Source organism: Equus quagga, chromosome 3 (assembly GCF_021613505.1).
Source record: "Equus quagga isolate Etosha38 chromosome 3, UCLA_HA_Equagga_1.0, whole genome shotgun sequence".
Taxonomy (NCBI): domain Eukaryota; kingdom Metazoa; phylum Chordata; class Mammalia; order Perissodactyla; family Equidae; genus Equus; species Equus quagga.
The window spans coordinates 51,056,793-51,082,950 of record NC_060269.1 but is presented as its reverse complement, the minus strand read 5'-3'; the positions used below and the strand labels follow the sequence as shown (position 1 = coordinate 51,082,950).

General features: G+C 38.2%; 1 protein-coding gene across 1 annotated transcript in view; it reads right to left on the bottom strand.

The window, feature by feature from the left end:
* Nucleotides 1-26,158, bottom strand: part of CPE (carboxypeptidase E) — a 106,715-nt gene that overhangs the window by 39,881 nt on the left and 40,676 nt on the right. The window lies entirely within an intron of this gene.

Below are 26,158 nucleotides of genomic sequence, written 5' to 3'. Positions count from 1 at the left end.
GGTGAGGGGGAGTTCAATGACGCCAGCAGACAGGTGGGAATTCCAGCGGCTGAGGGTCTCTGGGATACGGACTGAGCAGGGTGATGGTTCTTAACAATTTGTGGGTCATGGTCGTTTTTGAGAATTTGATTTAAATAAAACTATGAATTCTCTTCCTTCACATTTGCAAAAAGAACCCCCACAAAATTATGCCAAGATTTCACAAACTTAAGGAAACTTATGCTAGACATTTATAAGTCAGGAAGTGGGGACATCACAGGTGCCATAAATCTCAACATACATCTTTTACACAGGCTTGTTTTCTGATCCAGACAAACAGGAGACTATTACATGTCCTTTCTCACTGCAAGTGAAACACAGCAGCATGGCAGCAATATAGCACTGGTTTTTAAAAAAGTTTTAGGGGAACGGAGAGCATGGACTTGTTGAGACTGACTTGGGTTTGAATTTCGGCTCCAACGTGGTATATCTCAACTAACCTTGAACAAGTAATCCTTACTCTCGTCTCAGTATTCTTTTCTGTAAATTAGATTACTAACATCTCTTTTGTTGAGTTGTTGAGAGGATTAAATGAGAAAATACATAGGTAAGACATTTTGCACCACGTCCAACAACTAGTAGGTAACCTAGGGAACAAATAAATGGAAACAATATGGCCCATGACTCACACTGTTAACAATATGAACAATCTTCCCTAATGGACACATTCCAGCAGGAATATCAGGTGCCCTGGGATCTTTTACAGAGATATGGAATCCAAGTGGGTTTGGAAAATTAACCAGTCCTTCCAGGCGTATAGACAATAGTATCAGTCTAGTCTCAGCCTATCCCATAAGGCAGGCTCTTCAAACTTGGATGTGCTTGTGAATCACTTGAAGATCCTGTTAAACTGCAGATTCCAATTCAGCAGGTTTGGAGTGGGACCTGTGAGCCCGAAGAACTCCTAATCTCCCAGTGTATAGCATGCTGCTGGCCTGTGGACCAACTTTTGAGGGTAGAAGGACTATCTGGAACCTCCAAAACCAAGAGTGGGGGAGAAAAAGAGGGAGCAAGAGAGATTGGCTTTTAAAATAATAAAACTCTTTAGAAATGCATGCTTTTAGTTATTATTGGCTCACTGCAACCAATTTGAGCATCCACCCACCCAAGCACATAGCATAATTTTGGAGGCCACCACATCGCCTCAGGTCTAAGAGTCACTACAAATGCTAAACTGCATGACCCCAAAATGATCTGCTAAAGTATACGGAATCCAATGTTAGATGCAGGGAGAGGGTAGAATATTATAGGACTTACTGACACAACCCTATAATGCTCCAGAACTATTCAGATTACAAGAAAGGGTATTGCTCTCCTCAATTTTAAATTCAACATTTAAATTTTAAATATACATTAAATAATTATGCACAGTTCTATATTTTTAATGTATTTATGAATAAATCATAAGAAATTTTAGGGATTCTTATAGGATATGTACTACTATATTTTGTTTATAGCTCTCTCACTAAAGTACTTTCAAGATTTTTACTGACCACACCTATTCTAATTTTACCTCCCACTCCATCTCACCCATCTTCTGCTACTCATTTATTTATTTCTTCGGGGACTAAGATAAGGCCTTTACAGAATGTTTTTTCCACAATGAAGAGAAGAGAGTAGTAAAATGAGGGACAAAATCTCATACAAGTTCAAGCAGATAACTAAACAGATACACACTGCCCCCAACAAAGACCAGACATTTCTGATTTTATAATACATTTTATTAGTTTGTATTAGTATTTCACCTGTCCCTGCCCTTAGGAACTCTTTAATGTTAATTTAAATAAATATTCTACAAGCATTCCAAAGTAACAAAAGTGTTGAGGGCCAGCCCCATGGCCTAGTAGTTAAGTTCAGTGCCCTCCACTTCGGCAGCCTGGGTTCAGTTCCCAGACACAGACCTACACCATTCATTGGCAGCCATGCTGTGGCAGCATCCCACATACAAAACAGAGGAAGATTGGCATAGATGTTAGCTGAGGGCGGATCTTCCTCAAGCAAAAAGAGGAAGACTGGCACAGATATTAGCTTAGGGCCAATCTTCCTCAGCAAAAAAAAAAAAAAGTTGAAATGTTTTGCTAAATAAAATATAAACCACCTGGCTTCAATGAAGTAATAAACACAGTTACTAAACACTAACTAATCACCTTTAATTTCGTGTGTCCCTCAAGTAAGCAATATCTACAATCCCAAAACACCAACATAAAATTTTATATTAAACCTTCCCATTGTTTCTAACAATTTCATGATTCTTTTAAAGCTATTTACTATTCTGTATTTGGCTGGTTTGAGATATCTTGTCAAAAACATTCTTATTGAAATATTTCTTTGTGAACAAAATAAACAGCTGTTTTCAAGCTTACTGATAAAAATCATCATATGTATCAAAAGTTTCTATTTAAAAAGATTTTCTAACTGCTTAACAGCTCAGAAAAAGATAAATAACTGTATCCCAAACCAGAAAAAGAATTTCTTTTCTGAGAAGGTAATTAAATAATAAAAAACAATCAGAAAAATTCCCCATGAAATTGCATGAAACCAAAACAAACAAACAAAAACCTAGATAGCTCTCTCTATATAGATACACTCAACACATAGCTCAACTTCGGGGTAGGAAATACTGTCATTTTCTTCATATATCTATTACTCTGTTTTCATCACTCACCAACCACCTTCCTGTCTTCACACAGGCTCCTCCAATCTATACATGTCTTGTCCCCATAACACCCAGGATAGTAAAGGACATATCCAATAGAGAAATAAGGGTAGTCATGAAAATTAACAAACAGGAGTCACAAAAAGAATCAGATCTCTCCTAAAATAAACCGGTATTCTTGAAAGCAAAATGGTAACTCAACATTTCTGGTGTCACACCTGAACACACTAACCTAACACACATGGCAGTATTTAAATGTTTATCAACCTTTATCTCATCTTATCCTTCTTTAAACTCATGATATACAGATAGACATTATCATTACGACATTGGTAAACACAGGCTAATCATGTCCAAAGTACATCATCTTATTAGGATCTGAGGGTTAGTGGTAATAATAACGGCCTGCGTGTACTGAGGGCTGAACTTACACACACACACACACACAAACACACACACATCCTAGGAGGTAAGAACTATTTTCATCTACATTTTACAGATAAGGAAACCAAGGGCGTTGGGAGTCTAAATACACAGCTTACAAATAGCAGTGCTGGACTGAACACCCATGACCTAGAACCACAGCCACATTGCTTAACTGCTCCGCTACTCCACGTCATTTCATCAATTTTTAGGTGCTTACCTCTTCCATTCTGCCTTGCCCTGACTATCCAAATTCTGGTTTAAAGATAGGCAATAATTCACTGGACAGTAGATTAAAGATCAAAAATAATTTCTTTCATTTCAAAAACATGACTGGTTGGAATTTCATTAAAAGTGTATATTAATTTTGGAAGAATTGCTACATTCATAATTGTAAGTCTTTCTGTGAATTCAATTTCCATTTACTCAACTTCTATCAATAAAGTTGTACATTTTTCTTTACACAGAAGTTGCACCTTTCTCATTAAATCCATTGCCAGGTATACAATTACGAAAGGAATATTTTTCCAATACTATCTCTAACTTGTTATTGCTACTATTTTAAAAAGCTGTTGACTTTTTTGTCATTTCTTTTATATTTTCGCATCTAAAGAAAATACAAAAATCAGCCAAAAGAAAGTAGGCATAGGGAATTTTAAAACCTAGGGGCCAGCCCAGTGGCGTAGTATATAAGTTCACGCATGCCTCTTCAGCTGCCCGGGATTCACAGATTCAGATCCTCGGCATGGACCTACACACCAATCATCAAGCCATGCTGTGGCAGCATTCTACATCCAAAATAAAGGAAGATTGGCACAGCTGTTAGCTCGGGGACAATCGTCCTCAAGCAAAAAGAGGAAGACTGGCAACAGATGTTAGCTCAAGGCCAACTTTCCTCCCCCCCCCCAAAAAAAAAAAAGCTATAAGCAAAAATTAATGTTTAAAAACACAAACAACACAAAATCCAGTAGAAAGGATAAATAACATCAGTAAAATTTAAAAAATGAGTAAAATAGAGTAATTTCTGTTGTGCCTAAAAAAAGAGAGAGAAAACAAATTTACATGCTATTGGAAGAAAGTAAACAGAACCATAAATATAGAAGCTACATAACTTTTATTCTTATTAAAAACCAAAGCAACAAAAGCAAAAATAGACAAGTGGGACTACAGCTAACTAAAAAGCTTCTGCACAAGAAAGGAAACAATCAACAGAGCGAAAAGGCAACCCTCAGAATGAGAGAATTTGCAAATCATATAGCTGATAAGGGGTTAATTTCAAAAATACATAAGGAACTCCTACAACTCAATAGCAAAAGAGAGTTAATAACCCGTTTATAAATGGGCTAGAGACTTGAACAGATATTTCTCCAAAGAAGACATACAAATGGCCAACAGGTATATGAAACGATGCTCAACGTCACTAATCATGACAGAAATGCTAATCAAACCTACAGTACGATATCACCTCGCACCTATTAGGATGGTGCTATGATTTGAATGTTTGTATTCCCTCAAAATTCATATATTAAAATCCTAATGCCCGATGTAATAGTATTAGGAGGTGGGACCTCTGGGAGGTGCTTACGTCATGAGAGTGGGGTGCTCATGAATGGAACTAGTGCTCTTATAAAAGGGACCCCACAGTGCTCCCTAGCCCCTTCCACCACATGAGGATACGAGAAGTCTGTGACCCGGAAGAGGGAGCTCACCTGACCATGCTCATCTGGGACCTCCAGTCTCCAGAACTTAAGAAATAAATGTTTGTTGTTTACAAGCTACCCAGTCTGTGGTATTTTTTACAGTGGTACCATTTTGATAACGGCTATTATCAAAAAACAAAAAACAAGTGTTGGTGAGAATGTGGAAAAATTGGAACACTTGTACACTGTTAATGGGAATGCAAAATGGTACAGCCACTATGGAAAACAGTGTGGAGATTCCTTAAAAAGTTAAAAACAGAACTACCATATGATCCAGCAATCCCACTTCTGAGTATTTATCCAAAAGACCCGAAATCAGGATCTTGAAGAGATATACGCACTCCCACGTCCACTGCAGCACTATTCACAATAGCCAAGACGTGGAAACAACCTAAGTGAACATTGACAGACGAATGGATAAAGAAACTGTGGTATATGTATACATAATGGAATATTATTCCACCTTAAAAAGAAGGAAATCCTGCATTATGTGACAACATGGATGAACCTTAAGCACATTACGCTAAGTGAAATAAGCCAGTCTCAGAAGGACAAATATGGCATGATTCCACTTATATGAGGTAGCTAAAATAGTCAAACAAGCAAATAATAGAATTGTGGTTGCCAGGTTCTGGGGTAGGGGAAATAGTGAGTTGCTAATCAACGTGTATAAAATTTCAGTTACGCAAATAAGTAAATTCTAGAGATCTGCAGTATAACATTGTGCCTATAGATAACAACACTGTGCTATACAATTTAAAAATCTGTTAAGAGAGTCAATCTAGTGTTAAGTGTTCTTACCACAATTTAAAAAAGAAAAGTGACTAGAGAAAGCTATCCAACTTTCAATAACAAGAATTTTGTTCTTCAGTTGCTACAGCCACCCTGTAACTCCTGTGGCTAGTGCAACTGAACACTGCCACAGCCCGAGATGAATCCCTCTACTCACCAGAAGTTTCCCTCCCCAGAGAAAACTGGGGGAAATGCAATGAGGGCATGAAGAGAGGATATGGCTGGGGTAGCAGGAACTTTGAAGGCACTAGAGTTGACAAGTATAGCAAAGAATAACAGAAGCCAGTGGCAACAAAGACTGTCCCCTGTGTTCCCCACTTGGCCATCATTACCCCCAATGCTCCACCTCAATCAGCAGTTACTTCTTTTTGTAATTAATTTCAAACCCCAACGCAGTACCTCTTCAGAAGATGCAGTACTTAAGAAGATGGTTAAAAATGCAAGCTCTGGAGTCACACAGGCTAGATTTCTATCTGTGTTCCATCCTTTATCAGCTTTGAGACTTTGTTATTTATCCTCCGTACCCCAGGTTCCTCAACTCGGATGTAGGAATAACAATAATACCTACTTCATAACATTATTGAGGGGATTAAATTTAAAAATCTATTAAAAGCACTTGAATAGTGGCTTGCATGTAATAAATGCCCAAAAAGGTTACCTATTTGATAACAATAATGATGATGGAGGGTGAGGAAGGGAGCGAGGAGGAGAAGAAGAAAGAGAAGAAAAAGGAGGAACCACTCAGCAAGTGCTGTTTGCTCTATTCTTTGTTCTGACTTCTATATAGAAGACATTTCCAATGACACTTACTCGCTCCTTCTCATAATTCCTAGAGAACCTTCCAAATGCCCCTTTAATTGGTTTTTGCTGAACTCTTTCATTTATTCAGTCACAGAAGTGTTTACTGAGCGTCTACTATGTGCGAGGCCCTGGGGTTACATTGGAAAACAAAGTAGACTTAGACCTTACCTTCATGAAACGTAAAGTCTCCTAGATCTTGGGTTTTGAGTTCTGGGATGGCTGTGCCACTTTTAGGTTTCACTGCTCTTCCTCAAAGTAATACAAGGGATTCTCCTAGAACCCTGACTCACTAGCACAGAATCAGAACTGAAGACACATTAAAGGCTGACTCAATTGCATTTTCACCAGAGAATAAAAGGAGTGTTTATACAAGGTCTACCCATTCCTCAACACCGTCGCGGTCCAGCAGAACTTTCTGCAGAGGTGACAAGTTTCTCTATCTGTGCTGTCCAGTTTAGTGATACTAGACCACTTGAAACGTGGCTAGTGCAACTGAGAACTGGATTTTTAATTATACTTGATTTTAATTAATTTAAATGTAAACAGCTGTATGTGGCCACCATATTGAACAGCACAGTTCTAACTCCTTATGTTCTTGTTGTTATTGTTGCAATCCGGAAACTTAATTTGGCACTTTTGCATGAATTCCTTGTATGTTGAGTTTATTTACATCTCAAAAAGACAAGTTTGAGGAATAATAGAAGGAAATTCGGAAGTAGTATTGTGGACAAACTAGCAAGAGCTGCAGTTATATTTGGGAGTAAAACTCATTGTTTTGCTGTAGAAAGAAATTTTCCTTAGTGGGAAAATTTAAAAATGTCTGCCAAACCAGAAATGCTATTTAAATAATAAGAATTTACTAAAATAATGCTACATTTTATACAAAATATGGAATGCGTTCCTTATTCCTCTTTTTTAGCAGAAGAGATGATCAACCATGATGAGAACCACTTTGAATGCATTTTCATACACAACCTGGGGCAACAGCTATAGAATTGGAGCAATGGTGGTCATTTTGGTTTGGTCAAAATGCCTATAGATCCTCAACCATAACCCACACCCTCCAGCTAGGAATGAAAGTCAAACCCAAAATTTTGACTGGACTCGCAGCCAAACAAAAATAAAAAAGAGCTGTAAAGAAAGCCCAAATACGATGGGATAAATAATTGGGAGTAACTAAAAACAGGCTTTCACGGAAAATGCCTGCCCTGAAGGTTATAATTACTGATTCTAGAATGCTACTTGGAAAACAGGGTTAGTGAATCTATGGATCTGGCTTGAGAGTGTCCTGAAAACTCAGATATCACAGTGTCTGCTCCAGAGGCAGGCACTGACAGGACATTCAAATGATGGCATCGTCCTTTAGCAAAAAGGGGTTGAGTCACTCTGATGTCCTATGTCACAGGAAAGGTGAGGTCACAAGGTGCTGCTAATCAGGCCTGATTAGGGAATTCAGGACATATATGAGCTACCACTTCTCCCAGTTGCTTCAATTCTCCAGAAACACAATACTCTAAAGTTTCTTTACGCTATTTCAGTTATTAAAAACAATTTCACTATTCATCAGATTATCAACCAAATCAGGGTTCTTGAGAGTGGCTAATAACTCCAGGGAAAGTCATAAACTGGGCCAGCCTAAGCAAACTGGGACATGTGGTCACCCTAGCAATGCTGAGTGACTGGCGTCAAGCCCCCAGGTTCGTGGTCAGGAGATGTTTCAGCACCGTGCCTCCCTCACTGTTTCCCTTTGGAGTGCCTTTGTACTGATGACTTTCCCATCCAGTGACATTCTGCAGTTCCTTTAATGTAACAGCATTTCATATTCTTCTTTTATTGTTGAAGATTAGATTGTCAGGGCTGAATTTTTAAGATTTATGTCATATTGACATTTGCTGATGCTGTCTATGAGATAAGAAACACACCAACCTCTCTAAGAACCAAGAAGTCCCAATATCTGAGTGAATTTTCAAGCACTAATTAGCCAATGCTTATCAAGGATTTACATGGCACCACGGAAAACCCATCAAGGTAAATATTTCCCAATTGGAGAAGGGGCAGAGGTGGTCTTTTCTTGCTCACTCCTTGGAATTCTCCTAGTGCTGATGCTTATATTTACTAAGCGTTCTGGCACGCTAAGGGAACTCAATGGAGAGGGTGTGAGGAGGATATCCTATATAGCGGATAAGGCTTAAAGCATATAAATTGTTATAGAAATTTACTCTTGTTTATTCCCACAGTGCTCATGTGAATCATGAAACCAATGACATTCCCCAAAATCCTGTAAATCACCACTGCTCCAGAAACCATAGCTTTGGAGGGGCTATAACAGTAGTTGATGGAATTCTTAAACTTATGTTATGTTTGGTTCATTCTTGCTACAAATGAATACCTTGGCAATACTTCCACTTGCCAACATCTGTATAATGAGAGGGGCTTACTTCAAACTGATCCGACTTCTGGATAAGTAAAGAGACAGAGTTATTTTCTATGATGATGAAAATTATCTTTAAAACCACCATTCTTCCTGCCTCCCAGTGATTCAGCAGTAAAGGAAAACATCAGGAGCCTTTCTGGTTAAAGACGTCACAGCGTGAGAGGTATGCTGAAAACTTGGAGAAGATAACAGAGAGCAAAAACAGAAAAACGCACACACACAGTGTTTTTAGCAAGAATAACTAAAGAAAGCAAGAAAGGCTGATGTGGAAGTCTTATGCAAAGCTGTACAAGACATAAGTGTATTACGCAAATGATAGCATTTGAGCTAAGGTATTAAAATCTAAAAATTTCTAGAAAGCAGAGAAGTAAACTCAAAATAAAAGCGAAGTGAATTTTCATTCATTCACCATCATTCATGAGGCTAATGAGCTGACCTGGGGAATGGTTTAGCTCTCTCATAATTCCATCAGTTCCCTATCACCTCAACATTTTTTTATCTAGAACACTGACATTTTCTCAATTTAAGAAAGCTGCTCCCTCTTGCTACTCAGATGGCTGCCCCAATCTCTTGGTATAGAGACAGTTCTAGCAGCAATCGTAAATAAATATTCTCCTCATTAGTAACAGTATCATTTAATTGTTGGTCTGTGAATTTTTTATAAGAGCAAGAAATGCAGGCTCACCCGCCTGTCGTATTGAGATATAAGATATAAGTCTGAAACTAAAGGAAATCTGCAAAGTGATGAGTCACATAAAGAAATCACTTCAGCAGACTTCTGCCACAACATACTGTTCCTTCTATGTGGATAAATTAGCAATAGAGAACACAGATGGCTCTTCCATGAATAATTTATTTCTAACAATTTAACTAGGAAATAAATTCCTCTTGACTTATAAACCAGAACAATAAACAACAAAGACATGGTCTACCATCCTTCCCCCAGTTAATTCTCTGTTTTCCTCCCCTTCTTTTACCTTATCCATTTCCCTTTTCACATGATCTTTTTGTTGCCTTCCCAAATTTTAAAGTTAACCCAAGGCCACCTTTTGGCAATTACCAATCAACTGGTTTTTATGCTGTTGTTATTTTGGGGGTTTTTTGGTGGTTGTTGTTAATGTTGTGTTGGTTGGTTGTTTGGTTGGTTGGTTGGTTGGTTGGTTTTTTCAAAAGTAAAGCTAGACTATCTATCCAAAAGCATCTTTAATGAACCAGGCAAATGAAGTGTTTCTCATCATTCCCTTTTTTCTAAGTCAGAATTATAAGAGCCAGATTCTCTGAAGGTTTAAGCCTCTTCCTGACTGCAAATCAGATACCTTTGAAAATTACGCTTACTCTTTTAAAACACCAGGACACGTATTAGTTAGGAGTGCCTTGCACCAAATCTGTGCAATGTTAAAGGGACCAGTCTTTGCACTAGAGGCCAGTCTAAGGATCTTCACCTCTGCTTTTGGCTGTTGATGTTCAAACTCAGAGAGCGCATTCCTCAAAACTCTACTACAAATTCTACCATCCGTGAGTTCCAAGAAGCCCAAAATCAGTTCCATACATTGCCCCAGTCACAGCTACTGACATAAATCTATATAGTCTTTAATACACATCAGCCTGGAAGCCAAAATGGACACTTCCACTGTGTTAGAACTATTTTATCTTTTTAAAACCATTTTTATTTTAGTGACTTTGTGACACTATTCATGTTTGAAATGACCCATTCAAATTACCCATTTGTCTTCTCCACTAGACTGTAGGGTGCATGGCAGCACGGATTATGATTGTTTTGTTCATTATTAGGATTCCAACACAGTGACCATTCTATAGAAGAAGCTCAATAGATATATATTGATGAAATAATCAATAGAGGGAAAATGTGAGCAGACCATAACTGCACCTCAAATAAAGAAGGATGGATGCCTGATTATTTCCGCTACTCCTTCCTCAGAGGCTTTTCTGTTACTTCCAAATACACCTGTTGCTTTGTCTAGACCAAAATGGCCTTCCTAACCTGAGGAATCACATGTGAAGGAGCCCTGTACCACAAAACAACCTCCACACCCAGATCCAATTACCAAACTTTGCCAATATTTCTCAAATCCATTCCCTTTTGAACACTCTTCCTTTCACTACCCTCATCATCTCTCACTGGGTCTATTAAAACAGCCTCCTAGGTGGCCGCCTGTCTCCAGAACTGGTGCTCCCCTCATCCATCCTCCACGCAGTTGCCAGAGTGATTCTTCTGAAATATGCATGGGACTATCCTTCTTCTAAGTAAGGTCCCTCTAACTCTCCTTAGTTCTCACAGGATAAAGTCTAAATTCTTTCGTATTTGAACTTGATCTAAATTCTAGGTAGCTTATGTTGGTTTCCAACATCTGGTCCTCACGCACCCCTCTAGCCTCTCTCTGACTCATATTTCACCCTCAAGCAATGTTAAATCATTTGCAGCTCACCACACACACCATGCTCTATCACATCTCCAGAGGTGGGCACATCATGTTCCTTCGGCCTGGATACCTCACTCCCTACTTCTTCATCCAAAAACTCTTACTCATACTTCAAGCTTCAGCTCAGATATTTTCTCCTCTAGAAAACCTTGCCTGAATTCTTTCCATACCCCATTCCCTACTCCCACATTGCCTATATGCCTTTCTTCCCATAATACCCAATGCATGATGACATCAGAGTAAATATTATATTGTCTTGAATTTATATGTTTACACATCTCCTCTTAGACATAATGACCCCAAGGGCCAAAATAGTGCCTTCTCTATTTATATCTCCAGGATCTAGCAAATCACCTGAATTATTATTCAAAAGTGTTAACCAAAAGGGTTTCAGTTTAATCTTCCCTCATCCCCAGTCATTTAGAAAACAATAAACTCAGGTGCAGAGAGCCTGGCAGAATAGAACTGATTTATTCAGGATCCATGACCTTACTAAAGATGCCTGAAAATATTACTGAAACGGTGTCTAAAGCGGACAGCTGATGCTTTTGCTGCTCCAGAATTAACATTCCTTTTGTTGAGTAATAGTACCATGGTTTCATCCACTCTCAGTCCATATGACCCAGGCCTAGCCAATCAGCAAACTCCACCTCTCTGACCACAGCAACTGTTTCAGATATGAGCATGTGACCCAAGCCAGACCAATAAGAATCAACGAAGGACTTTTGTGGGAACTTACCCTTCTAAGAGAAGTGTCTGTCTGAAAAAGGAAACAACACAGAGAACAGCAATCCCCATGACCGTGTCCTTGAGATCTCACTTTCACTCTCATTCAGCCATGCCTGAAGCTAGGTCTATCCCAGGACTTGTCATTTTCATAAACCAATATGTTCTCTTTCTCCCTAGAGTTGGGCTGTCTGTCACTTGCCACTAGAATTTCAATACAGGGTCCAACTGAAATAGTCACTTGAGATATCAAAGCTCCAAAACCAGACCAATTTTGAATACAAAAAGTAGTAAAGAATAGTAACTCATGAAGTTTACAGTTCCTTTATACATAAAAATTAAGTTGTTGGGTTTTTTTAATCCCTGAATTTCCCTATACTACTACTTTAGTTGAGATACAAAAAAAAAAAAATTACATAAATTATTAAAATCCATTTTACATTGTCTCTAAAATAGACTAAGTAGGAAATTGGCTGGGCTTTGGAAAACTCTGGCCCACTCATACGTAATGTTATTCTCTAGCTGTGTTTTGATAGGAAACAGATGAAATGTCCAAGGGCACTTTAAGCAGAGTAAAAGCATCATACACTAACCTGAGAAAAACTGCTTGATGGCACAGCTTTAAAGGTGAAGTTATATCATGATACAAAACTCCCAAATACAAGGTAGAGTGTTTCATGTGTGGAATTAGAGGCACCTTTGCTGGCAGGGCCTGTTGAGGCCTCCAGTTTAAGGTCCTTCATCTCTGACCTCCATCCACAGCTGGGCCGGGATCCGGACAGAGAGCAGAAGGGGCCTCTCACCCTCAGCTCAGGAAACCGAACTGTCCTAAGGTTCTCATATGCAGCCAAGTGAGCAAACCCAGACTGGAGAACAGATAAGAAGGGGAGCAAGTCAGGTACCAAGGGAGCAGGAATGAGACAGGCCCCCAGGGGAGGGTGAGCCCTCCGGACATGTGGAAGTTCAGGTACAGAAGTTGGCTTTTTGTGGTGACCACGTCATCCAGCTTGGCACACAGGACTGACCACAGACAACAACAGAGGGCACACCCCTCCCAAAACGTGGTTCACGCTGAACAAAGTAGCTGAATCGTTTTTAGTCAGAACGTAAGTTCGTAATTCTTAGGATAATGGCAAACTGTAGCGACATAGAAATGGTGAGTAATTTTTGTACACCAAGCCTCCAGCACACATAGACTAAGAGAAGCAAGTAGAAAAAACGTCACTGGGGCTGGCCCTGTGGCTGAGTGGGTAGGTGCGTGCACTCCGCTAAGGCTGCCCAGGGTTTCAACAGTTCGGATCCTGGGCGCAGACATGGCACTGCTCATCAGGCCACGCTGAGGCAGAGTCCCACGTGCCACAACCAGAGGCACTCACGGCTAGAATATACAACTACATACAGGGGGGCTTTGGGGAGAAGGATAAAAAAAAAAAAGATTGGCAACAGTTGTTAGCTCAGGTGCCAATCTTTAAAAAAAAAGTCACTTATTATATTCATATAGTGCTCTTCAATTTGCAGTGTTTTAATATATTATTATTATATTTGATCATCACTTTACCTTACCACAAGCCTCTGAGATTGTGCAGACCTGGTATTAATAATCTCACTTGATAGGAGAGAAAAATTAAATCAAGTAAAGTGATTTGTTCAAGATCACTGTGCCAGCAAGCTGCCATTCCAGAAGCCAGATTTGGATCTTCCCATCCCAAAAGCAGATACCCTCACTATACTAGGCTGTTGCTCTGAAAAATGCCAAGTGTCCACACCACTAAAAAGCATTTATTCTGGCTCTATACAAAAGCAACCCTTTCATCCATATATGCAGATACCAATTATTACCACTTAGAGTGATACACAACCAAGGTTACAAAGCCAAAAAACACTGTAGGAACTTAGATTCAGCAAAAGTCACAAAGCTTATTTTAGTTTGGAAAAAAGAATCCTATAATAAAAGAACACAATTTTTTTCCTTCAGGATAAAAGCCAGGAGTCTGACTTCATAATACTCATTACAATGTGAGCAAATATTAAACAAAGGTTAAGAACTAGATCTTTTCTAGGTTCACTGAAAGGGGGTAAAAGGAAGTGGGCCCCCGCTGTATCTGTAGGAGATGTGTTAGAAATGTGGATAATCAAAGGGCTAGTAAAATTAGGGGAGATAGTTTGGATAGGATTATGAAAGCTCTTTCCTTAGTTCAAAGATTTATTTAAAAACAGATTTTCTATGTCTAAGATGATTCAAGAGTGATTCTGCCAAAAAGTCATTGGAATAGTCTAGATCAGGGTTCAAGAAACTACAGCCCATGATCAGGCCATCTGTTTTTTATAAATAAAGTTTTATTGGAACACAGCCACGCCTATTCATTTATGTATTATCTGCAGCTGCTTTTGTACTACTAGAAAGCCAAAAATAATTACTATCTGGTCCCTTAGAAGAAAAGGTACAAGGTACTCCCTTAGAGGAGTGAGAATAACCAAAGATGATTATCAGGCACTTCTTTTTAGGTCTGGCTAGTCAATCTCTGTTTCTCAGAGGTTCCATTTTGGACATATTGAGTTCACCTACCTATAAGAAATTCAAGTTAAGATATATTATGCTGGAGTTCAGAGAGAAGTCCCAGCTAGAGTTATAAAGGCAGTCTTTGCTTTGCCTGGACCAATATGAATGAATATCAGCTACCACGGTTTAGTTAAATCACACCAGTCCCCCAACAACATAGTTCAAATTTCAGTCACCATGGTAGATCAGGTGTGAGTATTTGCATAAAGTGCAAACGTCACTGCCAGCTCTTCAGTCCACAGATCCCTACCTAAAAGAACAGATGTGCATCACGATGAGTGACCAATCATGTCACTTCTTCTAAAGTCTGTTGGTGACTAGTCACTGCACATCTGTCATTCAGTTCATGCCCAGACAACAAAGCGTGTAGTTGTGTTGCCTTCTTATCTCACAGTGATAAACACACGACTTTTTACAAAATGGGTAATTCAAGGAGGGAATGGGCCAAGAAAGACGAAATTGCAGCAAAGAAATGGAAAGTGATAATGCAGAAGGTGAGATTGAAATTGAACTCAAATGGAGTAATGGGAGAAACAGCTAATTGCGGGAATATTGAAACTGCTACCACCCGAGAGCCTCTGGCTGAGACTTAGTGAAGGGAAACCCGTCAACATACATGAGGAAAGTGGTTCTGAGGAAAAGGCTAAAGACGTCCTAGCGGAAGTGATGCCGGCAAAAAACTTAACATTAAAGGAACTTTTGGAGATATTTTATGACATTAAAAGCGTAAAGGATAAAATGTTGGAAGCTAATCCAAACTTAGAAAGGAGTACGACGATTTGCCGGGCCATTGAAAAGATGCTCATGCTGTATCATAATTACACAAGGAGAACAAGGAAGTAAGCACTGTCCAAACTACTCTTGATATGCCTTTTACAAAGAAATAAAACTCTAATTCTCAATGTTTCTAAAGTTTTAAGTTACAGCGTACTAAGTAATATGAGGCTTACTATTATTTCACTCCCCTACATATTTATAACAAGGAATAAGAGTTAATGCTTTAACAAAAAGTTTTAAAGATCATAACTTTCCCACTGATTATGAAGACTGCTATGCATGGGTACAGTTTGCACAGTCATTTCTACGATCCCACACTACCAGAAACTCCCACATATTTAGGTATTATCTGCATAAAAGTGGCATCGAAAACCATGAGATGGTAGAAGACCTACTTAGAAAAATATTTTTTTCAACTGCAGGCTGTGACTCATTGGGTGGGTAGTGAAATCGACTCAGTGGGTGTGAAGAGGATTTTTTAAGGAAATAGAAAAGAGAAAAGAAAAAGTATATCAAAGTGCACTGCTTCGTGAGGACTTTGATTCAATATGTGTGGGCGTGCACGTGTGTGTGTGTGTGTGTGTGTACCGAAGAATGTTGTGAAATGTATTTTTTTTACTGCATAGGGATCCAAATAGGTTTGAAAGTCACTGACCTAGGCAACGTGTGCAGACAGAGAAGTCCAAGGACAACATCTTAAAGTACCCTAAATATTTGAGTTTGGGAAGTTGAGGGGAAACTATAAAGAGAGGAGAAAAGAATCAGCCAAAGAAATAAAAGGAGAACTAAGAAACCAAGTCCTGGAAACCAAGAAAAAATGTGTTTGTTTTAAAAAGGAAGGAATGATCAACAAGGTCAATTGTCAATCCAAGTGCTATTATATTTAACGACATGGGCACTGATGATCTTGACAATGATGGGAGATGGTAACCTTCAAAAGAGTTGTAGGAGCAAAAGCTTAACTGGAATTTATTCAAAACAGGGAGGAAAGTGAAGACTCAAAGACAAAGGTTTTGCAGTAAAATGGTACAGATTGATATTTAAAATGTGTAGGAACATGACATCAAAGTAAATAAATGTCAATACACATAGCATCACATATGCTATATAAAATAGTTTCAAATTTATGTGCTACATTATTTTTTGCTCCCTTTCTATACCTTTTACGAATCATAAAGCTAAAAGGGCAAACGAGAGGTCATGGTTCTCACATTTCCAAAACTTTCAGAGATTGTTAATATTTTACATCATATTTATAACTATTTCCTATGCTTAAACAACCCATAACATGTCCCACTAATGAATAAATTATATATCTGCTCTTTACAAGCACATACTCAGGCTCTCATCTTTTCTTCTTTTGCTTTTCTGAATTATTTTCCAAAGTATGTTTTCTCCTGTAGCCTGAAAAGCATTAGCATCTCAATTCTTCCAGAAAGCCATTATGTGAAAACCATGGTCCCTTTACATATCATTAAGGCTGTATAAGTTATTTGAGACTATAGCTTTTCCGTCTTTTTCCTATCGTTTTGGCCAACTAGTGCTAAAGATCTTTCGTTATCATCCATTCAATGACCAGGTGTTGCTCTTCTTCTTGGTTACACCCTATTGGCAGTTCCCTCATTCTTACTTCTGGGATTTCATATCCATCAAGAGCTTACTTAATATGATATTCAACATAAGCCAAGTGGGCACTGTGACCCCCATCTTGGTATTGGTCAGTTCCATTGAGCTCTTTAGGTGCTGGAAGTAAGAAGCTATAACAAAGAGGGTACACGATATTTAGTACCCGGTTGAGGCACATGAAATTGCCTCTTTTTTGTAGGTCAAGAATAATCAAATGTAGGCAGTTTCATATGGTTCAGCCTAAAAATTTTTCTCACAAAATCTGTGCATCCTCCCCGGCTGCTAGTCAAACACCACATCTCCACTTCACCTTGATTCTCCAACTAGCACAATTTCTCTAGGATCAATTTTCACATTACAGACAGAAATCATAGATTTAAATTTGTTTATTTAGCAAATATTTGTTAATTGCCTACCATACAAGGCACAAGATTTGATGTTGAGAATTCATAGTTGAAACTTGAGACATGTTCCCAGGCCCTTAAACTTTACAGTCTAGCACGCAGCTAAATGTTAGATAAACAATAACACAAGTATTTATTTAATCAAAATTGAGAAAAAAGTTATGAAAAAAGTATGGATATAGCAGAAAGAATCTAAATTAGTCTGGAAGCATAGGGAAGGTTTCCTTGAGAAAGTGACATTTAAGCTGAGAACAGAAGGTTGAGTGGGAGTTAGGAAAGTGAAGATTTTCAGGGAAAGGAAAACAGCTTGTGTAAAGGCCCCAAGTCAAGAAAGAACTTGAAGCTTTCAAGGATCTGAATGAAATAAGGCCAACAGGACTGACTCAAAATGATCAAGAAGGAAGGGGCTCAAGATAAGCAGAATAAAGAAGGAAGACACTGCCAACTTATTGCTATGAGTGGGAGAAGTAATTAGATAGCTTTAACCAGGGGTCTGACATGATTCAATTTGCATTTAAGAAGGACCACTGGCCACAGTGTAGACCAAAGATCCTCAGCAAACCATGGCTAGAACACCAACCCTGCTGCTGCCTGTTTTGTAAAGTTTTACTGGAATATCACTGCCATTGTGTACAGACTGGCTCTGGCTGCTTTCCACCTCAAGGGTAGATCGAGTAGTTGAGACAGAGACCGTACAGCTGACAAAGCTGGAAATATTTATTTTCTGGCCCTTTACAGAAAAAGTTTGCTGACCTCTGGTGTGAAGAATGAATTGGAGGGACCAAGAAGGTAATAAGGAAAGAAGTCAGCAGATATTGTGGTGGTCCAAGCAGGAGATGCTATTGGCTTGGACTGGGATGGTGGTGGGGGTCATGGAGAGCAGTGGACAGATTGGAGAAAGCTTAAGAAGCAGAATTAAGGGCTTGGTGATGGCTGGACTGAGGCAGGAGGAGGCAACCAGAGTAACTCCAAGGTTTCTGTAGGAGTAGCTGGGAGAATGGTGGTATCACTTATGCAGTTAGGAAACAAAGAATAAATGGATTTAAGGGGGAAGATCAGGAACTGGCCCTGAACTTTAGAAATAAATAATAATTATCCATCTGGAACATGTAAATCATGGGTGTCTCGATCATCTGTGCCCAGCACGATGACTAGAATAGAGCTGTGCTCACAGAACACCATATGAAGGAAGACAGGTGTAAATAAATCTTCCTACACCATTCAGCTTCCCATTTTTTTGAGAACTTAAAATGTTTTGGAAGTGCCTTTGTCTTCTCTGACCTTCTTTTTCTCTGCCATCATCCTGATAGTCTCACATTGACTATTTCATTTTGGGTTTTTTGGGTTTTTTTGGCGGGGGTTGGTATGTGACAGAGAAAATGAGCGTTTTTTGTTTTCTCTATCTACTACTTTCATCTCTCTTGCCCATGTTCTCTATTAACCACTACAATGGATAGCAATGTCTACTGTACTCTGTAAAGGCTTCAATATGGTTTCTTCCCTGCAGATCTCTTTCTCATATATTTACCCAAGCTTATTATTCTCTGGGATCTTTATCACCGTTTATTATCTTTTAATGTCTTCAAGTTCAACCAAAACTCTAATCAGCTTTCACATAACTCTGCCCAGAATTCCAAGTTATTTGGTACTAAATTTCAGTTATGGCTACTATATGTTATACAGAAGAAGCAGAATCTTTCCATATCAGATGTTTCAAATTTGTGAGGAAGCAGCATGTTGTGGTAGAAAAAGCATGTTCTTTGTCAGAAAAACTCCTTCTATTATTAACTATGTGTCCATACTTAATGGGGATATTAACATCTGCTTCATAGAGAGCTATTGTAATTAAATATAGAAATTATAGATGGAAACTACCTGGTCCAGTGTCCTCAACATATTTTCTTTCTTCTCTTCCTTTCTCCTTCTCTCTCTTAGACAGTAAGATAGTTCTGTTAGTCCTTTCCCCTTTTTTGCAAGGGTGATTTTGTAGTATTAACACACTACATAATACAAAACCATAGCCAGACTGGTATGGAGCAGATACAAAAACAAATGCTGAAGCTAAGCCAGGTGGCATAAGGTAAGTGTGGACAGTGGGAAACAGAGGTACCACATTAGGACAGGGAAGTCCTACCAGAGTCGGAACTGATACATATGGAGATAACTCCACACTACAGCTCCTGAAGTTTAGCAGAAATAATGCTCATACATCAATAGAAGCAGATCTAAGGCAAGAAAGCCAGGAGGCTGGGAAAAGGCAGGCGACACGTTGGAAACTCTCTAGGAATGGGGCTCAGGCTCCTTTCCAGAATGAGCAGGCTCAGCAGCGAGCTGAGGCCAGGTGCTGAAGAACTGTCTTTGCAGTGATCACAAAGTCTCCAGTGAGGTGAGGCAAGTTTATTGGAAAAGCCAGAGCATCAGGCTGGTCATGAGCAACCATCAAGGCCCAAGTTTCTTCCGGTCAGGCAAGGCGTTGAATAAGTAATAACGAGATGGTGGCTCAGGCCTTGCCCACAGTCCCAGCCGGTCCTCACTTTCCTCTGGACTGCGCCAACATTCTTCAACCTTGGTGTCTTCAGACAAAATCCAAATATTTAACCTAATTCGTTTTCTGATTGTTCTTTTTGCTTTTTCTGAAATACAACTTCCTCACCCTAAATTTCACTCTCTCTCAGTAAACCTTTAAAGTACATAGCCTTAAATAACTTTCTTTTTACATTCCTTTTGTGAGGCATATATTAGCTATAAATAAAAATCACTTTCATATAGATCTATATCTTTTTTCAAACTCCAACGTGGAGTGAAAACCCTATATTTTACTACCGCACGGTTTCAACCACCAATCGTATTGTGAATTCCAGAAAGTCCTTACCATTTTCCTTTTGGGATTTGTGCTAGAAATGATGAAGCTTAAATACTAACTGACAACACTTTTAGTCTATTACCTTCAAAATATTACTGAAATGGGATCCTGCAGAATATATCTGTAAACATCATTCTGAAATCCCAAACAAGCACTTAGGTTTGGAATCAGGCCCCCAAAAATATTTTTTATGTTATTTTGTCACATGTTGTTTTGCACTGCTTTTAAAACTTTTTGTGCAAACTTCCCAAAGTGACATTTTCCTCAGAGAACAAGAAGGTCTTGTAGTAAGTATGACTAAGATTACTTCTTCCAAAAATTGAGTCAACACATGCAATCAATTTGGCCACACATGGTTACTTACAAGCAGTAATTTTTTTTTTAATGAAAACTACCTCTAGGCTATGTGATTTTTGTAGCTATTAAAAACTGGTAGAAAAATAAAAAGGCTAGAATCAATCCACTTTCAAAAACACAGTATCAATAATAATAACACTATTTCTATTTTTCTTTTATATTTCCACACAGCTTTCAAATAATCAGAAATTCTCCACGCACACAAAAATTACCTGCAGAATGACTCCCAAAACGATCATGGCTGGCCTCATGCCAGCTGAGGGTATGACTTCCCCAGTGATTAGATGTTAAGCATAAAATTCTTCCTATCTAACTGTTAGTCATATATGCAACATGGAAAAATAACTCAAAAACACAAGCAAGCATAAACAAGGACTTACAATTCCTTATGGTTTGTCTTGGTGGCTTATTATTGTTTTTAAATTATAGAAATGTATATTTAATCTTATAAATTTGAAGAGTTGGTGACATAACAGAAGCTTAATTATTTTTAAATGTGTGTAAAAGAACAAAGAAACTTCCTAATATACTTATTCTGGGAATGCTTTTGTCCAAACTTGGATTTCCAAAAGTATTAAAAATGAGAGATGGAGGGAATTGTTAGAAATTTTTAAATTAGTAGCCCTCAAGAATGACAACTCCCCGAGTCCACACCCCTGTGTGGTCCCCTCTGGTAATCCACAGCCCACACAGTCAGATACAAATGAAGCCATTTGAACCAGGTAGCTTCTAAGTGAACTCGGGTAAATGCGCAGAACTCCTCAACTGAGCGCAGCCCAAATGGCTAACGCACAGATTTATGAAAAAATCAAATGATTATTTTTAAGCCACTGAGTTTTGGGGGTGGCTTGTCACATAGCAATAGATAACTAATACAGGAGAGAAGAGTGACAGGATTGGTTAAAAGAAAGAGTAAAGATCGGTGTTGTTAAAAGATAAACTGAGGCATGCTAACAATGTTAAGAGTTTGAGCAAACATCGATTCAAATCAGGCCACATCCAATCTAGCAGATAGAAAGCAGCTCCGAGGAGCTGTACAAAATGAAAGACAGTTATAGGCAGAAGAGAACAGGAACAAGGAAGTTATGCCAGGCAAAAAACCAGGTTGGCTATTGCAAGGGTACTTTCCTTTAGGGGATGGCAGTTTCTACCAGGCAGATCACCGAACCAGTGCTGATCAGGCGATTCCTGATTGACTGGTTTAAGATTCCATTTCTGGGAGAGCCAAGCTATAGTTAAGTCTTTGCTTGGTGAACATAAACTTAGCATAAGCAACTCCATTTTGGGCCTGTTGTCTTGTTTTTAACAGTGTGGTAGGCTGAAAAATAGCCCCTTAACAGAAATCCATGTCCTAATGCCTGGCACCTATGAATGTTACCTTACACAGCAAAAACAAAAGTGTCTTTGCAGATGTTAAGAATCTTGAGATGGGGAGATCATCCTGGATTATCTGCGTAGGTCCTAAATGCAATCACATATATCTTAATAAGATGGAGATTTCACATACAGAAGAGGAAAAGACACCTCGATTACAAAGGCAGAGACTGGAGTGATGCAGCCACAAGCCAAGGAATGCTGCCAGTCATGGGAAGCTGAAAGAGAGAAGGAAGGGATTCGCCCCTAGAGCCTCTGAAGGGAGCAGAGGCCCCACCAACACCTTGATTTCAGCCCAGTGATACTAATTTCAAAATTCTGGCCTCCAAAACTATAGAGAATAAATGTCTGTTGTCTTAAACCACCAAGTTTGTGGTAATTTCTTACAGAACCCACAGAAAACTAATACAATGGGAAATACGTGTATATGGGAGATCAGGCTACCTTTATGTTGCACTGTCAGGGGAGAAATTATCTCCCATTACTGATATGTCTTTTTTCTTTGAGCAGCAGGTCATTCTTTGAGTGCTTTCACATTGCAATATTTAAATCTTGCCAAAGAGTTTAAGAAAGTACAGCATAAAGTGCATGATCTTAAGGAAAACTTAAGAAAAGTGTCCGTTTCACTAGTAAATCACAAAGAACAGGATTTTTATATTATAGAATGAAACACAAATTCATACGACTTTTCTTTTTAAGAAGAAAGTTGCATCTAAAATAAATATCAAAGTACAAAGTATGGATGCTTTGGACTACACCCTGAGCTGTTGGAGGTCCTAAATCACTATCCCCTATTGCTCGAGGAAATTCCATGGAAAATATAGAGAAGTATTATATCCACTTTTATTTCATGTGAGAGGTACAATATGATACTTCTGACAGTGTTAAAAGAGGGAATAAAGCATTACAGACAGGGAGTTCTATACATACTACAGAACACTGGGTCTCCTTTATAGGAGCTAATATTCAGAAAGAAATAATTGAAAAGTTTTGTAGGCTCTTACCCAATGCCCATATTAAATTTTTTTAATTTAGGAATCACTCTCCACAAAATGATTAAGTAAATTATGCTACATCCATAAAATAGAATATTATACGACCATTAATTTGTCATACAAATAACTATAGAAAATGATTGAGAAAATGTTTATGATACAATGTTTTAAAAAGGCAGGACAAAACTATAATATACACAAACACATACACATAGAAAAAGGACAATAAGAGAATAATGCCAAAGGACTGCTGTGGTTAAATTATTTATACTTTTTTGAATTTTCCCAAATACGTGTATTTCTTTTATAAATCAAAAATAGTCCAAGTCAGATAGACACAAAAGATTTTTACTTCTTCCTACTTCTAAAAGAATTTGAGGCGGCTTATATTATTTAACATTACATAAACTAGACCACTAAAAAGGAAAATAAAACCAAGGCCAACAAAAGAGATGCATCTCAAACTTTCCTGTGCAGATACATCACCTGGGGACCTTGTTAACACACAGGTCTGGATTCAGTGAGTCTGATCTGGGGCCCACGAGCCTCCATTTCCAACAAGATCTAGGTGTTGCTGGTATGGTGGCGGGGCTGGGCACCACACTTTAAGTAGCAAGGAAAGAAAGAGGGAGCACCTGAGATGGTTTAATCACCATAACTGGACTTAGGATTTTTTCGAACTGTTTAAGCAGAATAAATTACTAAATGTAATGAAAGCTAACTTTAAACTGTAAATCAGTAGAAAGAATTGCTCCAATAAACTAACCCTCAATTTTACTTTTTAAAAATATTTTAAGGATTCCTTCGCATCCTTCTTAAAGGAATAGTATTTATAGATTTACATAAGGTTTCAGTTGAGCCACTAAGGATAGAGATTTAAAATTCCAGGGTTGAAAGACATTCCCCTAGAGAATTTTTTCAGTAGGGGAAAACTATCAGTTATTTTGATTTGGCTGAAGACTCTAGATCATAGCTAGATAATCTATAATAATAGATTATCTATTATAGATAATATAGATAATACAATAATAGATATCTATAATAATAGATAAGTATAGCTAGATAATATAGTGAGAGCCCTGAAATCCAAAATACAGAGAACAATAAAGACAAGTTCATTGCTGAAGTCTTCAAGCAACTCACTCAGGCGCTGGAAGGCATTTGGATTTCTGCCTCTGTCTTAGAAAAGTTACACAATACACATCAACATTATAAAAATCTGCATTTACTATTGTACATAACCACTTGATCTCAGGTATCACCTAAGCTAAAGCAGGCATAACTGTGGCGCCACTGACCTTTGGCACCAGATCATGGGTTGTTGTGAGATGCTGTCCTGTGCACTGTAGGATGTTTAGCAGCATCTACAGCCTCTCCCCAACAGATGCCAGGAGCACCTCCCCATGAGTTGTGACAACCAAAACCGTCTCCAGACATTGCCAGATGTTCCCTGGGAAGCTAAATCTCCTCCCATTGAGAACCACTAATCTAAAACATCCATTTGGTCTCTATTGGTATTAAGTGGTTTTTAGAGGAGGTATTTTGCTTTTAAACAGAACTGACCTTAAGCAACTTTGTAGGATTTGACTGTATTGTGAATATCTTAGTAAATCTGGTAGACTACGGCCACCGATGAGTGGTGTAGGGTCATGCCTGGGAATGGAACCCAGGCTGTGGAAGCTGAGTGCACTGAACTTAACCACCAGGCAACAGAGCCAGCCTCTGACAGACTATTTTTTACTTCTTGCTCATCTTTATCCAGCTAAGAAATACGCACGTTGAATTTTCTGTTTTCCTATACAGGAATCAGGCAAGGCTTTCACCCTATCTTTTATCTGTAGGCACATAAAGGGAATATTGATCCAAAATATTGCTTAAGCAGAGTTATATAAATTCCTTAGACTCAAGAGATTAATTCAAGAACTAGAAGACGCAGTAAAGAAGGATCTGTAGTGGTTTCTTAACAAGATAAAAACATAGAGCCTTAAAAATCAGAGTGAGGGGCTGGCCCCGTGGCCGAGTGGTTAAGTTCGCGCGCTCCGCTGCAGGCGGCCCAGTGTTTCGTTGGTTCGAATCCTGGGCGCGGACATGGCACTGCTCATCAGACCACGCTGAGGCAGCGTCCCACATACCACAACTAGAAGGACCCACAACGAAGAATACACAACTATGTACCGGGGGGCTTTGGGGAGAAAAAGGAAAAAATAAAATCTTAAAAAAAAAATAAAAAAAATAAAAAAAATAAAAAAAAAAATCAGAGTGAAAACTCCTAAGTTAAGTACAAAGAACCAACAAATGTTGAAAGAGGATTTATATTCTCATAATAATAAAGAGATTATAAATCTATATTATCTGTACAGTAAGCAACAGTAGAACTGAAAAAAGGTTTCTACTTTTTAAACCATTACAGAAACTAAATGTAAAGAAGATGGCCTTCATTGCAGAATGCAGAATAGAAAGCAAATAGTAATAAAAAATAAAAGCATAAAAATAATGATAAGATCAAACATACTAATGTCGATCAATAGAAATCTTTTATATTTTACTGTCAAAAGGAAACAAGTCTAAGACGTGATGAGAAAATAATTCTACAACTCCTGATAAATAGACCTAAAACAACACAACATGCAAAGACCAAAAAAAAGAACAAAACAGTTTTCACATGCATATCAAGCAAACTCAAAGACAAAAAACAGGAAAAGAAAACTAATTATGCAAAGTTGACTTTGTTTTCAAAAAGAAGTAACCAGTATTTTGAAAAGCTACAATATCTACTGAGTACATAATTCTGACTAATACATCAAGAAAAGTATATACAGCAAAAACCTTTGGAAGTATGAGTAGAAAATAATCAAAACACAATTACATAAGAGACCAACCCTCCTTCACCAGTTTACAGTAGGTCAAGTAGACAAAAAGAATAGCAGAGATTTTAAAAAGAAAAATAAAATTAATTAAAACGTATCCCAACTCAATAATCTAGAAATGGGGAATTCACTTTCTAATGTACACATGAAACATAATGGCTAATTACATAATTGGTCATAGAAAAATTTTTGATAAATTTTAAAAAGTAAAATGTTACAAACAAGAAAGACTATTGGTCACATTCTCCAACAAACATACAATGAAACTGGAAACTAATAAAATTTTGAAAAGAGGCATACAGTTGGAAATTTTAAAACTTTTT